This window comes from Cryptomeria japonica, chromosome 5, assembly GCF_030272615.1.
Source record: "Cryptomeria japonica chromosome 5, Sugi_1.0, whole genome shotgun sequence".
Classification (NCBI taxonomy): Eukaryota; Viridiplantae; Streptophyta; class Pinopsida; order Cupressales; family Cupressaceae; genus Cryptomeria; species Cryptomeria japonica.
In genome coordinates, this window is record NC_081409.1 from 297,944,657 (window position 1) to 297,959,258 (window position 14,602).

Sequence of the window (14,602 nt, forward strand, 5' to 3'; positions counted from 1 at the left end):
TTGACTGGCAGCTCATGGGCTTCATGCCCTTGCTGGACTGTTGTGCTCGCAGGTCTGGACCTCCATCACTGCTCTGACAGATCATAGAGAATTAATAGAAGCGGGTGTAATCTACATCAGACAAATCAAAACACGTACCGTATTTTGAAGATTTAATTAAAAAAATGTGGAATATATGTCGATGCTCGATATTTAAGGTTTAGCTAGAGATTCCTTTGACTTTGAGTTTCCAGAGATTTTTAAATACCCGAGCGCACAATGTATGCCAACCACTGCACTGCATTCCATTCCATTGATTTTCCTTGTGATTTGATTAAATAAATGGCTTGTAAGTTGCTGCTCCTTTTGGTTGTGGTAATTGTTGTTTTATTTTCTCAAAGTGAAGGCGCCACTCCACAAAACGGCATTCAATCTGCCTGCGAATTGGCTCCTGATCGTAAATCATGCGAGTCAAGCCTTTCTGAAAATCCAGGGTCTTTACGAGGAGGCCCAAAAGATATGACTCATATTGCCCTCAACATGAGCATATCTAAAGCCCAAACGGTTGGAGGCTTCATTTCCTGTGACTCCCACAGATCATCCATGAATGCTAAGCAGAGTCAAGCCGTCGACGACTGCCTCCAACTGGACGATCTGACCGTCGATTATCTGACGGAGAGTCTGTCAATCTTGACAGAATCTTCATTACAATGGAAAGATGCAGTAGATATTCAGAGCTATCTGAGTGCAGCCCTGACGAGCCAGATCACCTGTCTCGACGACCTCAACGAGGCAAACATCGATCTCCATTTGCTGTCTTTCACAGGTCATGTGGCAAATGCGTCGCGGTCAGTGAGTAATTCCCTGGCTATTGTAGAGAAGCTTTTTATCAGAGCCATGAAGTCCTCAAAAACTTCAGTCCACAGACGACGCTTGTTATCTGACGCCCATCAAGTTGATCACGAACTCCTCGACGACTACTTGTCGTCGTGGTTATCTGGAGAGGACAGAAGATTGCTTCTTCAGACTGTGGCCGGCGTCAATTTGACAGGAAACATGGTGACGGTGGCGCGGAATGGTAGCGGTAATTACACCACAATCACTGATGCTATTAATGCCGTTGCAAACAAAAGTGCAAACAGATCAGTGATTTATGTAACCGCAGGAGTGTACGAGGAACACGTAAGCGTGGCGAGTAACAAATATAATATCATGCTCATTGGAGATGGAAAACACGTCACTGTGATCACTGGTAACAGAAGCGTTGTAGATGGCTCCACTACTTTCAACTCTGTCACTCTCGGTGTGTTATGAAATCTCTCTCCCTTTTTTTAATTTCACTCTCTCTTTAAGACAAGTAAGGTTGTTTTTGGATTAATTTGTGTTTAATAATTTAAATGAATATTTAAGATTATGTTTCAGGATTAATTATTAAATGGTCGACATCTTAAAAATTCGAAAAGAATTAATTTTGATAATCTAAAATAATGTAACATGATTCAATGGAATATTTGCAGCCACAACTGGGAAAGGTTTTCTTGCAAGAGACCTCACAATTGAGAACACAGCAGGTGCAATAAAGCACCAGGCCGTTGCTCTACGGGTGGGAGCAGATTTATCTGCTTTTTACAGGTGCAGCTTCAAAGGGTATCAAGACACTCTGTACGTGCACTCAATCCGTCAATTCTACAGAGAATGTGATATCTATGGCACTGTAGATTACATATTCGGCAACTCCGCTGTAGTATTCCAAAACTGCACTATTTTTGGCACGAACACCATTGACCGGGCAGCAGAATGTATTCACAGCTCAAGGTAGAACAGACCCAAATCAAAACACGGGGATATCGATTCACGGCTGTAATGTTACTGCGGCCCCTGATTGTAGATTTTGCCATCACACCAAAAGCATGTACTGTTGGTTGAGAGGGATCTCATCGTGTATATAGTCGCTACGCCAACACCCCCCACACGATAGAGCTGGATACAACCAAGTACCATGTAGGATTCATACCCACTACGTACCATGTCGATAAGCCAAGCTTACGCGGATGAAGGGTCTAAGGCTTGAGGGACTCGAACTGATGACCTGCGCTCTGATACCATGTAGATTTTGCCATCACACCAAAAGCACGTACTCTTGATTGAGAGGGATCTCATCATGTATATAATTGCTACGCCAACACTGATCTGGTTCCTTTTATGAGCTCTGTCCGTACGTACCTGGGGAGGCCATGGAAAGAGTACTCATGTACTGTTTACATGCAATCTTATTTGGATAGTTTGATCCAGCCGGCTGGGTGGTTAGAATGGAATGGTACATTTGCCTTGAGCACGTTGTATTATGGTGAATACGGAAATCAAGGTCCAGGGTCAAACACTTCGCAACGAGTTACTTGGCCTGGTTATCATGTAATGAACACAACTGACGCTCAAAATTTCACGGTAACTAACTTCATCTTTGGTGATTCATGGTTACCAGCAATTTCCATACCTTATAATGGAGGCTTGTTTTAAAATGTTAAAAAATCCACTTGACTCCTTTTGGATTATTGCTACCAAATAAAACGAGTGTCACATAGTGGCTAGTATTTGCCTTGTTTTTAGTGTAGTTTTAATAATAATTATGATTTAATTTATTAACTGGAAAAAATTAAAAAATTAAATTAAATTAATAAGGAAAAAGAATAAGTAACTCGAAATGTGTTTGGAAAGCTATATTTAAAAAAAAAAATTAGAATTTGTGATATATTTTTATATTTAATTTTTTCTAAGATAGTAATATAATAATACTAATTTAATACTAATTTTAAAATATTATAATAATAATAATAAAAATATGTGATATATTAAAAATAATTTAATATTAATAGAAAAATAATATAAGATGATATAATAATATTGTAATTTTAATTATTATAGTATTTTTTTATTATTATATTATCTTACATAATGTATTTTTGTTATTAATTTGAAATAATTTATAATTTAAATTTTTAAAAAAGTATTATAATTCTATTTAATATTTTTTTAAGGAATGAGGAAAGCATAATATATAAATTAAAATAAAAGATTATATATGATAAAATATTTTAGATCCATGTGATAAAATTAAAAAATATTTTATTCCTATATAAACAACCTTTTTATTTATTAAATATTTATCTTATTTTAGTTTTGAATTTTTAAAATTATTTAAGACTTTTATTATAGATGTTTCATTTGCTAAAGAGTTAGTTTAAGTAAATAATTAAAAAATAATAATAATAATAATAATAATTTTTAAGTAAACAAACTAGGTTTACAATTAGAGTTATGATAAACTTTAGAGTTAGGGTTAGAATTAGGATTAGTGTTAGAATTAGCATTATAAATTTGTATCTATCTATATCTTATTATCGGGTTAACCTTGCACCCATTTTGGTGCAAGTGCTAGTTATGATTTAATTTATTAACTAGAGTTACATATATTTCTAGCTATATAGTTGCCACTAAAACTAATTATTTTGGATTTCCTAAAAATCCGTTGATAACAACTAAATTGTATTTAACCAATAAGTGTACAGAAAAATAATTTTCGTAATTTATAATGTTAAAAATTGTATAATTAGACTTTGGTAAATAAAAATATTGAAAAAATTAAAAGTTAAAATTTGATTGTGATTGGTTCGAATTAATTTTTTTAATAACTAGTTAACTGGAAAAACAAAAAACTCATTACAATAATATTGCCTAACAGCAAGTACTAATAAGAGGAAGTAAAATCTCCATGAAGAGAAAATGGTGAATTTGTTATTAAATCCTTATTCTTTTGGCGATTTCAACTGCTTACAAATTTGAAGCAACCAAGATGCTAGTTTGCAAAGTGCTTAGTTGATAAAACTAATTTCAAGTTGTTTATAAATAATTTTAATTTGATTGTTTTATATAATCTGTTAGTATTTCGAACATATAATATTGTTTATTCATGTTAAATTTGTGAGTGTACATCCAAATTCTCATTGTAGTTTCATATATGTTTTCTTTTATTTTGTAAATTTTGATCTGGTTTATTTATCTTTCAATAGGTACTAATTTGGAGGCAATGTCTATGTAGTATCTAGGATACATTTCTTGCCATGTTTATTAATTGATTACAACTAAAAAAAATTATTGTATTCTAATTTTCAATTAATACATTAACATGGTCAAAGATACATCATGAGTTCTTGCATAGACAATGGTTTAACTTAAATGCTCCATGGAATCAATCTTTAAATTAAAATTCATCTCTTATTCTTTATTAGTCTATGATTAGTTTAGTTCATGGCTTTTATTATGACTTAGTTCTATGGCTTATAGTTTGTGAACATATAGACGATAATGCTTTAATGACTTATGAGAGAAACTTCTCTAGATTATTTACATATAAAATAAGCTAAGAAGGGTTATACTAAGTAATAGAATTCAATTTGATCCTTAGTTGCATACATAGTTTATTCTTTCATCTACTAAATTATAAATCATATAGATCATAAACCATAGATAATTATAAATATCAAATGCTTAGTTGTATTTCTTTCATTTAACCTCAAGAAAATACCCTCTTGGATTTAATAGAGTTTGAAGGAGGACAATTTCTTCATTGATCAATTGTTCCATTACAATTTCTCTTATTGATGAGTCGTTCCTTCTTTTGTGGTCATCTCTCTTACCCAAGCATTCAATGTGTTCTTTGGAGGAATCAAGATAATAGTTTGAGAGAAAATAGGTTCCTCCTAGGTTTACCTATACAAGCTTCATTATCTTGACCATTATCATTCTTTGATAATATTATTTAACTTTGTATTGGAAATATTGTAAAAGTGAATGAAGTAAGAGTCCTCTAAATTTGATACAATAGTATATATGTTGTATAGTAATACTTGAATTAATTATTTTAAATAATTAATTATTTAAGTATGTACTTTGAAAATTGTTGCACATCTCAATTATGTACACTACAAATCCTTTGACATGTTTGATCATTTTCATCATACGTCACTATACTTCCTTTCTATAAATGAAATGACCCTTTGCATGCTTTTAATTAACTATATTGAAAACATTGAAAATACTTTTTTTTTTGTAAATTCTCTTTGTGGTTATGTTTTTTAATAAAAAAAGTTAAATGTTCAAAGATTTGAGAGAGTACAAAATTGTAATTCTTGAAAATACAAGAGGAAAAATAATTATGATACTTGATCATTGAACAAGCATTATTAATGTTTGAAAGAAAGTATCCATATTGTATGGATTTTGTTAGTAACCATGTATCACTCATCTTCAACATATGATGGTCACATGTTCTTGTAACTCATTGTGAAGTATATGTGAGATAGTATGGGAGTAGCAGATGTGAATACCTCATGCCCCATACCATTATTAGGAATCAGATGAATGACATACTTCAGGTCTAATGAAAACAAATAAGGGTATCTCCAAATGTCTAACTTTGAAAGGACATATCAAGGAAGTTCAATAGAGTGAGGGAAAAGTGATACCAAGGAATTCATCTCTTATGTATGCAAATTAAGGTAATTCCAAGCTACTAATACTAAAATGGTGAACATTGTGAAGTGTCAAATATCAAGAATCTAGAATAGTTCAGAGAAGTAGCCAATAAAGGTCATTTTGAGACCCATGATCCCAATGAGAAAACATAATGGGAATGCTAGGATTTGGGGATTCTAAGAAATATGTACTTGAGTAAAGGGATGGCAAAATTTTTGGCTCTAGAGGTAACTTAGTGCAAATGGTCAAGAAGCCAAGGTTTGAAGGAAAATAATGGAAGTAAGATCAAGACTAAAAGATTGATAAAGGAAACAAAATGTGGAGGTTGGGAAAGAGGGGTATTAAGAAGGAGAACTCTAAAATCCTAACAAGAAAAAGGTTGAAGGAATAGTTTAAAGGTAGGCTTGTATAGAAAAGCACGATATCTTAATATGATTAAAGGAACAAGGTAAAATTAAAGGAAAATTTATACCAAAATGGAAAACATTGAAACTCCAACGCAAAATCTCCATGCTTAGACTTTTTTGGGGATTTTTCGCAAGTTTCAACATATGAAAGCCACATTAGGGATGATGAGGGAGAACATGTATCTAAGATTTGAGTAAAGGAAGATTCATTTAAATATTTCTCAAATTAGTTAAATAAATGATGTATGTAGTCAGATCAAAATGCATGGGTGGGGACCAGTGGGGGAGGGATGGATGACTATCATAATAGGACACAATAAAATTAGGCAACAAAATATTGGACATATGTTTAAAGGATTTTCAAGTACATGAAGGGTACTTTGGATTATTGGTTAATTTATCATATTGCAAATTGTATATCTAAGGATGTTGAGTGTCTAGGATTTTTTTTTACTCATATTGGACTAGAAGTACTTTTCCATACATGTGTTTATTCGATTTGGAAGAGAGGTAAGCTTAATAAATAAGAGCCAATGTAGAGGTGTTCTATCAAATTCTGATGCAAAACATATGCCTACAACATAAGGCAATTGAAGATGTTAATCAACAAAATTGATTGTAAGAACCATATAATTAAAAGAAAACATATCAATGTGTAATATCATTTTTGTGAATGAGGTGGTTAAAATTAGAAATTTTGAATTGAAGAAAATTAACACGAGGTAGGGGAAACACACTAGTACTGGTTATAGCTAACTTTGCGGACCAATATATCCCAAATGATAAATCAGATTTCAATAAATTTTTTTGTTGTCTCCCTATAATTTAATTTCTTATATCTATTATTCTAACTTTTAGGTAGGTGAAGCATATTGGTAGTGGGTATAGCTACCTTTGCACACCCACAGATCCTAAATGGTACATTGAATTTCAACAATTATTTTGTTGTCTCTGTATGCACCTTAACTACTTCTAGCTAAGGTTATAACTTCTGGGTAGTAATGAGGCATGTTGTGGGATCAATTGTGTGCACAAGGGTCAAAAGGTACACATTTCAAAGTGTCACCCAATACCTACTTAAATATGTTCCAATAACTGTCCACTCAAAATTGCCAGTTCTTGTGGGAAAATTTCCCAATAGTTGTGCACTTATGTCCTAGTAGTGGTGCACAAATGTGTCAGTTATGGATGAAAAATCTAAAAAGTGATCAGCTATTGGTACATGTGAAACTTATTAATGAGCTTTTTATTATCATTTTTTTTGGCCCCTTTAAAATTAGTAATTGGGGGGTTGGGTGCACAAGGGGAGATTTGTTATTGGAACATGATCCACTACTAGTGCTCTTCCCCTAGTAACATCACATGCTCTGAGATCCGTTATGTGAACAAGGGTCATATAATCATTTCAAAGTGTTACTCAATACCTACTTTAAGATGTCCTAATAATTGTGAACTACAACCACCTCAAAAATGGTCATTACTTATGCACAAATTCTCTATTTGTGTGCACTGTGGATACCAATAAATTTGTGCAACTTTTTCAATTAAATAAAAAAAAATTCAACTACTAAGAATAAAGTGATTGACTATTCATAAATGTGAAAATTATCAATAAACTTTTAATTATTATTATTTTGATTTCTTTAAAATTAGTAATTGAAAAATTGAATAAACAAAAATGAATGATAATTAAAACATAACAAATACATGATGCTCTTCCAAATAGAACAACTTAAATCACACACACTAAGCTTATACTTCTAGGATTAAAAGTGTCAAATATTCAGAGTTGGCTGACATTTTCTAGACTTAATATGTTACTTAATGTATGTTGTCACACTTAAAATATACTTCTGTACTTAAAAGTGTTAAACACTCATAATTGACTAACACTCTCTAGACTTAATATGCTGCTTAGTATGTGTTGTTTGAGACTGACCCAAATGAACTAGATTCTTTGACAGAACTCCTAAGTCCATGTGGAGAAAGAGAGCTTGCCAATGTGAGGTAGTTAGGGCAATTTGCGTATGAGAAGCAACGCTTTCACGCGACTCTTAACTAGTGCGAGTCTTTAACAAGGCAGATCTGAGTCAAAGTCGTGAGTCTCACGAGACATGGCGTGATTGAATGAGGAGAATGGACTCGTGAAATCGCGCTCTCTCCGTGATTTTGGAGCGAAATTGGTGCGTTTGCCGTTCTCTGCGGGGCTGCCCATATGTGGTGTGTTTTCAACTCGATTTTCTCTAAAAGAGTTAGTATTGATAGACAACAATCTTTTTGGAGAAATTCTCTTTTTGGCTATGTGGCTTCTTCTTGCGATTCCTAAACGTGTCAGGAAATCACTTACAAGGCATTCAACACTTCGCATGCAACTCACATTCAATGAAGCTCTTGGATCTATCTAGGAATGAATTGAGTGGGCGGATGCCATTAGTGTGGCCTCCTTATCTAGGAGAGCTAATGCTCAATGATAATATGTGCAATGGCAATATACCTTTAAGCATGGGAAGTCTGTCTACACTTTCATTATTAAATTTGGTAAACAATCAATGGAATGGAACAATCCCTTCCAGTTTGGGCAATTGTGTTCTTTTTGAGGTATTAAATTTGGGAACTAATATTTTGGAAGGAAGCATACCCCAAAGAATTTGATAAACTAATAGCCCTGAGATCCTTGGTTCTCACAAATAATAAGTTAAATGGATTGTTCTCTAGTTCAATATTGTTTCCCAATTCACCATTGCTTCTTGGTTTAGTTCTTTCAGGAATAAGAGTTCTTGATATTGGACATAATTTATTAGAAGGCCTAATTCCAAAGTCATTTGGAAATCTTTCGTACTTACAAGCATTGGTTTTGAAGGGGAATTTGTTTAGTGGTAGAATTCTTCCATAAATCGGTCAACTGAAGAAGCTCCAGATCTTAGACCTTTCTTGCAACAATATTTCGGGCCCTATTCCCTTCGCCATTGTATCCTTGCAAGAAATGTCTGTAGCAACAAAATATGAAAATATCTTGTATCAAAACAGGGCATTTTATGGTCAATGTGGTAGGGGTTTATATCATGATGCATTGAGTGTGGCTTCTAAAGGTACATACTTACACTACTCATATATTCTTTCCACACTCACTGGCATAGATCTCTCCAACAATCAATTTCAAATGGAGATGTTCCTCTTGATGTTGGAAAGTTGAAGTTCTTGAGATTTCTACAACTATCCATGAACAATCTCAGTGGAATTATATTCCGCATAGTTTTGGGGATATGAGTCAACTTATATCATTGGACCTTTCTTCAAACAAGCTTTCAGGACATATTCCTTTGGAGATTCATTCTTTGAGCTATTTGGCATATTTAAACTTTTCCAATAACAATCTTTTTGGAAGTATACTGCAAGGAGGATAGATGATCCTATTGGAAAATACATCACATTCTAGAAATCAATATTTGTAGGGATGCCCACTTCCAAAGAATTGCCCTTTGCCTAAATTTGCACCTCCTTGTCCTACAAGTGCTTTCGAAAATAAAGATGAAGAGGAGAGTGAGTAGATTCCTTGGTATCAAATTGGAGTAGGATGGTCATATGGAGCAGGCTTTTTGATTGTTGTAATGTTATTGCTTTCAGTTCAGAGAGAGGAGGAGAAATGATATAGAGGAATGACTAAAAACTAACATGAAACAAAGATTCACCAAGATATCATTGACCCCAACCAAAGCTTTCTAGACACACACCCTAGGCACTTAGCCACTAGACCTAATAGGGACACATTATTGACATCTTGCCGCAACTTATCCAAAACACATTGTATAGGCCTCTTAGACTGCATAAGAAGACTCCTAAACCATTCCTTCCACTCTAATAGTGCAAACAAAATATTTATTCAAGCACAAACCCTTTGGTTAATCTTTAGATTATGACTACCTGGGTTGTCCTAATGCAAACATCTTCATCATATTGATGATCTCATGCATTTTAAATGTATCAATACCTATTTGATACTCTTAGGAGTTTGTGGTACCAATTCTCCCCTTGATCACGTCCAAACAAATATTTATTTGATGTAATTTTGACTGCCACTTAGTCTTTTTTACTGTTACACAACAAATCTGACACATTGTCACTTATTTACACCTTTCCCTTTAGAGGCATTGAGGACCTTATCAAAACAGACCCTACCACCAATTTTTACAAATTTTCCAATGGAAGAAGGCTGATTTATGGATTTTTCTTTGTCACTTGAAACCCTAGTTTTGGAACAGGATTGTTAGAAAGATTGACTTATTAGACCAATCAGACAATATTTTCTTTAGGATTGGTAAGAACAAAAAAAATCTGCAATAAAATTATCTTTCCACCCATATAAGTTTCAGACCTATACTAGTTTGTACCAGGCTGTACCAAACAAAATATAGTCTATTTATGCAAGAAAACAAGGTAAAAAATGTGCCAAAATCAAGTTTCTTTCATTCAAATCTCCTTCCAACTCCTCTTCTTGTGTTTTTCATCTTATTTACATACTCTCATCATTCTCAACCACCCAACCACCTTTTAATCTCTTTTGTACAAAATGACAACTTTTGAGAACATTATGTTGACAACATTTTGCACTTTTTGGCAATTTTGTAACATGGACCTTTTAAACACCCAAACATACTAAAATGGTCTTAAATGACCTTATTTGAACAAAACAAAACCAAACAACATAAAACCCAAAATATTTCCATATGACAAAAACATGCATCAATGATACCCTTGCATCATAATCCCCAGGGGAGAGAAAGAATTCATGTTCCACTATAAGGAAGGTCTTAAATAGAATGGACATGTTTAAGGATATCAACCTCAATCATCCAAGTGGCATATTCAATGGAAAGCTCTTTCCACTTGACCAAGTATTGAAGGTACTTTTTCCCTTGGATCTTCTTGAGCTCCTTAGTGTCAAGGATGCATTCTAACACCATAGGTCAGCTAGGTGGAAGGTTTGTGACCCATTCAACATATAGGAGTTCTTGTGAACCTACTACATCACCTACAACAACATCTCCTTTGTAAGGGTATAAATTAGTGTAGACGTCTAAAAATGGTCAACGCTTGTGGAGTCATACTTTAACATTTGCACATTGCCTTATTTTAGGGTTCTTGTGTCGCATTAACATTTCTTCTATGTTGCACACTTGGTCTTTATCATTTGCAAGCATTGAGTCCTTCTGCATTCCAAATTTTTCTTGGTTTCGAATTAGGTCTTGTCGATAGCAATCTTCAGTCATGATTTTGGTCGATCTTATCCTGTCGCATCATGGTGCGTGCTCATTTATTATCATTTTGGACATCGTCAATCCTAATCGATGATAGAATTAGGGTTTTTTCCTCTTGTCAATCTTTCAATCATCTTTAGCCTATTAGTAATCATTTGCGATTATCAACTTGTCAATCTCATCATTTTGCAATCGATTCATCATGGATTCATCATCGATCCTTGTCCTTGTCGATCTTCTCATTTTGCGATCGATCCGTCATTGATCCTTGTCCTTTTCAATCATGTCAATTTGGATCGATTAGTCATTGTTCCTCATCAATTGGCACCTATCAATTTGATCTCCTTGTCAATCTTGGTCAATTTGTCATTGATTTTGTCAACCAATCTCAATCATTTATCAACATTGGTCCTTTGTCAATTAGAATCATGATCGAACCTACATTAATTTCTTGTTGTCTTGACCTAATTCCTTGTCCTCTTATTTCTAGGGTTTTATGATTTGTTCATTTAATCCTTTTCTTCTTCTTTGTGGGTTAAATAAATATATTTATTTAGTCCTAGGTCTCTTTCATGAATTAATTAATGGATGAAAACCTATTAATTAATTCACCTGTTTTCTATTTCATCTTTTTCCTCAATTTTCTAATTTGCTAATTTCTCCTAATTCCTAATTTCTATTTCTCCTATTTTCTTTAATTTTTCTAATATTTCCCCTAATGGCATTTCAATCTTGTCATAATTTGTCATACATCTTGCATAGCAACTTGCCATAATTTGTGCATAATTTGTCATACACCTTGCATAGAAATTGTCATACATTTGTCATAATGTTGCCATTCTTGATTTGAATTTCCTTTCAAATCTCTTCATGCTAATCTTGTCCTCTCTCCAATTTGTCTATAAATTGGATGATTTTCTTCAATGAAAGAATGAATCAATCAATCATATTTTTGAGTAACCTTATACTACGAATTTCAACAAGAACTTGCTTTCCACTTGCATTTTGCACTTGTAGGTGAGATCCACATCAAATTTGAAGGTGAAAGAAGAACAATGGAGCCACATGAAGGAGATATTTGCGTTGGTTTGCTTTGATTTCATTTGATTTGAATATCTTGTCTTTCTGTCTTTATTGATTGGATTGGGATTGCTTTCATAACAGCTTTAGGTTTTGTGGTTGTCCTAATTGCTATTGTTTTGATGATTTTCAATTTCCTGATCTACTATTAGATACATTGAAGATAAAAGAGATGCCAACTCCCTAGGGTAACCCAATCTCATATGCATTGGCTCCAAACTTGTGCATATTCTTGCAAGGACCAATCTTTTTCATTTGCAACTTGGAGTATTGACCCTTGGAGAATCTTGTTTGCTTGATATGGCCTACCACCATATTCGCAACCTTGAAATCAACTTCTTTTCTCTTTTCATCTACCCTTTCCTTGTACTTATCAACATTATGTTGGATCTTCTCCTTTACCCGTTGATCAATTTCCTACATGGCAACAACAAATTTCTCTCCTTAAGAACTTTGTCTCTCCATTCCACTGATATCTCTCAATTCAAAGACCCCTCTAAGCTGCAATCCATAAACAATTCAAAAAGAACTCTTCCCAACACTCCTTTTCACCGAGTCATTGTAGGTAAACTCTTCTCTAATACTAGAGGAAGGACTGAAATGTAATATGAAACAAAGATTCACGAAGATATCATTAACTCCAACCAAAGTTTTCTAGACACACACCCTAGGCACTTAGCCACTAGACCTAATAGGGACACATTATTGACATCTTGCCCCAACTTACTCAACATTGTCTATATAGGTATCTTAGACTACATAAGAAGACTCCTAAAACATTCCTTCCATTCCAATAGTGCAAACAAAATATTGATTCAAACACAAACCCATTTGTTAATCTTAAGATTATGACTACCAGTGCTATCCTAATGCAAATATCTTCATCATCTTGATAATCTCATGCATTTGAAACTTATCAAGACCTACATGATACTCTCAAGGGTTTATAGTGCTAATTTTCCCCTTGATTAAATCCAAAAAATCATTTATTTAATGAAACTTTGACTATCCCTTAGTCTGTTTTACTGTTACACAACAAATGTGACATATTGTCACTTATTTCCACCCGCAAATGAAATATTTACACCTTGCCTTTTAGAGGAATTGAGGACCTTATCAAAACAAACCCTTCCACCATTTTTCACAAATTTCAAATGGGAAGGTTGATTTATGGATTTTTTTTTGTCACTTGAAAACCTAGTTTCTGAACAGGTTTGTTATAAAGATTGGCTTATTAGACCAATCAAACAATATTTTCTTTAGGATTGGTAAGAACACAAAACATCTATAATAAAATTATATTTCCACCCTTTTAAGTTTCAGACCTATACCAATGCGTACCAAGTTGTACCAAACAAAATACAATCCATTTACTCAAGAAAACAAAGTGAAAAATGTGTAGAAATAAATTTTATTTCATTCCAATCCCTTTTCTCATGTTATTCATCTCATTTACATACTATCTCATCATTCTCAATTGCCCAACCACATTGTAACCTGTTTTGCACAACATAATAACTTTTGACAACATTGTGTGGACAATATTTTGCACTTATTGACAATTTTGTAACATGAACTTGTTAAACACCCAAACATACTAAAATTCTATTTAAAATAACCCTAAATGGTCTTAAATGACCTTATTTGACCAAAACAAAGCCAAACAACATATAAGCCAAAATTTTGCCATATGACCAAAACATGAATCAAGGATGCCCCTACATCAAGAAAGTACTTCAAGAGGGCTAATGATATTTTGAAGTTTCCATTTCCTTTCCCTCATAATAAGAGATTATGAATGCTTATTTCTTCATGATAATTAACAAAAAACTATGTTTTAGAACAAAACATTTGATCTCTTATCTTATTTTGCAAGTTGACTATATTTGATGTAGTTTTTAAATTGTAAGACAAAAAGTAAGATCATTTGTGTCATCCTTGCATAATATGCACATAATTATTATTGGCCTTCCATTTAACTTCTTGTTGCATTTGAGTTGGTGTTATAGGACTATTTCTTTCTCAAGGAGCTAACAATAAATTTATAATGGTGTTTTGGTTTAAGAAATGCTTATTTTTTAAGAGCTACAAACATTAAAATATGCAGGTAGCTTATTTACATGAAACACTTATTTACATAGAAATATTAATTGAGATCATGATTCATTTTTATTGATGTTGTTCACTGAGAGGCGTCTAGAGTGAAAGCACATGATTTGTGTACATTTTTATTCATTCAATTTAATTTGACAATTGCTTACTTGTTGTAAGGCAAGAGCAAACAAAATATAATGATTCGCTATACGCTTACAAGATCAAAATGTAATGTTCAACATGTCCTCGAGTTCC

At 33.3% G+C, this 14,602-nt stretch overlaps 1 pseudogene; it reads left to right on the forward strand.

Moving 5' to 3' along the window:
* The first annotated feature begins 315 nt into the window (after positions 1 to 315).
* LOC131875893 (pectinesterase-like) lies at positions 316 to 2,496 on the forward strand (annotated as a pseudogene).
* The last annotated feature ends 12,106 nt before the right edge of the window (positions 2,497 to 14,602 follow it).